Raw genomic sequence first — 3,491 nt, 5'->3', positions numbered from 1 at the left:
ATCAAAACGAATTGACTCGATGATGATAACGTGAACGTCGACGCTGCGCACTGACGGCAACGACAACAACGACAACGACAGCAACGATTTCAATCGCCACCCACCCCCTGGGCAGGCAACTCAGCTCGACTGGCTTGCCAAACAACAATCGACAAGCGAAACACGAAAAGCAAAAAGCAACAAAGCGGGTAAGGCGCGTGTTATCTGCTTTGCTATCTGCCCAACTGCTTAACTTCTGCATTGATTTGCAAAGCGCGCACACTGTGCGAGAGCGAGATAGCATGAGTTGCCAGCTGCCATCTTAGCATTAGCAGCATGCGTGCACAGCTAGTTGTCTCACTCTGACGCCCGCACACTGCCCCGAAGCGAGTGAGACACCATGCTGTTTGCAATGCGTGTAGCAGAGGGAACGCCCATAAACATGTTTTTACTGTGTGTGGGGGGCGGCTACCAAATGGGGAGAATAATTGTGCTGCACAGCGATAAAAGGCAAATGTTTGGCGCTTAGCTTAGTGTGTTTGCCTATCGATAAACGATGACAGATAACTTTTGAAATCGGCGCAGCTTTCATTGCCACCCCACTCTGCTCTATCTATCTAAAAGTGAACGACGGTTGCCAGTGCAACCACAGCATACAAAATACACTCACAGTTATTGCAAAAAGTCAACTTCGGGGGCGGCAACTGTGGAATTTGTATAAAGCATAACTCTCGCAGGATGACAAAGATTGAGCCGCGTGGCATTTTGGGACCTGCCAGCAGCACCTTCAGACGATGAGCTCGGGCTCGAGCTCATTGCTTCTGTTGGCTGTTGGCTGCTGTCTGCTGGCTGCCTGCCACGTGCCCTCTCTTATCCTTTGCCCACTCGCCTGGCCCACTCACCTGTTGTCCTACTCGCTTATTAGTTTTTGCCTCTTTGCTACGTTGGCAGTTGTCAGGGTGCTTTCGGCGGAATTTTATATTTGTGCAGCATGCAAAATGCCGAATTAGCTAACAAAGAATGTTGTCAAAATGAAACTTGCCATGGCAACCATAGCACTCCACTCAAATGTGCCTACCACGCCCCCTTCCCAGCTCATCAGTTGCCCACATTCGAACTTGGACTCGGGGACTCGTACTTGGACTCGCATTCGTGCTCAGACTCTTTCAATTCATTTCGTCCAAATGCGCAAGCAAACAAATCCAAAGCGTTAATTAAAAACTCAAATCAAAGTCAACCACAAGAAGCCCAAATACAACAAAAATCGGAGAAGAGAAAAAAATATACGAGACACATACGAAAAAATCAGCGTCATTTACAAAGAAACAAATTGATGTCGAAGTCATAGCCAGACTTTCGTAACTGATACAGTAAAATACATTCAGAACTGTAAAAAATCACAGCCCTTTCTCAGATCTGGCAGGTAGCCAAGTCACTGTAGATGAGCAAACAAAATCCCATTACCAAATCTTCAATTCCGAATATCGAACTTAAGTACAGCAACGTCAAACTATCTTAGATATCAGTTTTAAAAATAAATCTTATTCAGCATTAGAAGCAATTGTGACTCTTAAAATACTATTAGTTTCTCAATATTTTAGCATTTTTAAAATTATTTATTACAAATTACAATGCAGTTCCTTATGAATCAAAATGCTATGCTTTTTTATGGGAATTTAATGTTTTAAGAGTTGTAGTTTGAAACTTCGTTGATGAGACTTTCATTTAAATTAAAATTATCAAATTAACTGAGAGGTACCTACAAAACTTTTATAACATATAATAATATAAGCTTATTATTTTTGAGCCATCGCATTAATATTCAAAAATATTTTACTTACTTTCAGTACCAACAATAAATATAACTATATTTTAAGCAAGTATGGTGGTGTCCAAAAATTTATCAACCATACTCATATTATTTACATTATATATTGATTTTATTATATTTTATATTTCGAAAGATACACGAGAAAAGCATTGAAACTAATTCGTATTCAAATCACACATCAAAATTAAATTAAAAATGTGTGAGCCATTAAAATTATTATGGAGAGATTATTACAATTGTTTTTACACCAGATTTTTATTTTGCTGCCCAATATATTTTACATTTCAACTATTTTATTCGTAAGGTATAGTACATTACAATTAATCAGATTCTTTAGTACTTATTTGAATACCAAACAAAGAACTAAACATTTTATCAAAAAATTCATTGAATTTAAAATTTAGAAGAGAGTATAAAATAAAACAGTCCCAGGGCCAGAGTTGCTCCGGAAATATTCTTGTACTAAACAATTAAATTATTCTATACACAAATAAAGAAACATACATTTGAACTATAGAATTTAATTATTAGAGCACATATGTCTATACCATCATCTATAAATACAAGAAAAAATTCGGAAGCCTTAAGTGACGTGACTCATTATAAAATATATCGTTTCAAATTTATTATAATTTCTCGATAAAAATAATAAGATTATAAGTGCATATACCCGATCTGGACACTTAATTCAAAAGCAGCGTATGCAAAGTAAACAAGCGAAATAAAATCGTGAAAACATCTCAATCCGGTGTTGAGCTCGTTTATTAGAGCTTCATGTCGTCAATAGTTTTTTCTTTCTTATTTTTTTTTTTCGCTTGAATTTTGTTATCAGAAATGTTGAATGCGTGTTAATTAATCAAAGCCGTTTGGTCAGTTGCGCATTTGCTACGCCATCCGAGAATACACTGGCCGAAAAAGTTAGATGTATTGAGCAAATATTTGCTCGGATCTAGTTGAAATTCTAAATATTTGCATTGGCCTCGTCATCCGAATAAGCAAAGATCTCAAACTGGAGGTCAACTGGAAGCAGATTCTTTTTTTTGAAATGCTGGGCAGGGACATGGCATAAATCACTTTGCCAAATGCCGTTAGGATATTGGCTGTTGACAGTGTGCTAAGAAGCAAGTGTCTGCCACATGGAGGCGACACTTGGCATACTAAGTCAGAGAATAGAAGAGAAAGGAGAGAAGAATGCTGCACTTGGCATGTGCGCAACATTTTTGACTTTGTGTCAAAGAATCGCTTAAGCCGCCACGCAGTTGCAAATCCAAGAGGCAGCCACTCGTACGTGCAGCATGCAACAACAGCAACACGTATTCGTCCTCGTTCACACACCCACGCGTCCAGTTAGCGGCTCCATTCAGCGCGCTCACATCAATTGGCTTTTAAGCCAGAGCATAAATCAAGCGCGAGATTTACGCTACGCAAGATGCCAATGCCAATGCCAACCGGAGTGGCAATGCAAGGATTCTCGAATTCCCGTTTTATTTTGTATTCTTATTTTGACAGGGAAGAAGGCAGGGATATGGGGGCGTTTATTGAAAGGATAATCGATGGCAACGACAAAATGCATTAAAGGATTTGCGTGGGCAACAACTTTAAAACTCCACTCAATGCCTTGGCCATGCCCCAAAGATGTCGACGAACTCGGAACTTTGAAATGCGGCTCTGCGGTCAATTT

This window comes from Drosophila nasuta, chromosome 3 (genome assembly GCF_023558535.2).
Source record: "Drosophila nasuta strain 15112-1781.00 chromosome 3, ASM2355853v1, whole genome shotgun sequence".
In the NCBI taxonomy this organism is placed as follows: domain Eukaryota; kingdom Metazoa; phylum Arthropoda; class Insecta; order Diptera; family Drosophilidae; genus Drosophila; species Drosophila nasuta.
This window is presented reverse-complemented; position numbering follows the sequence as displayed.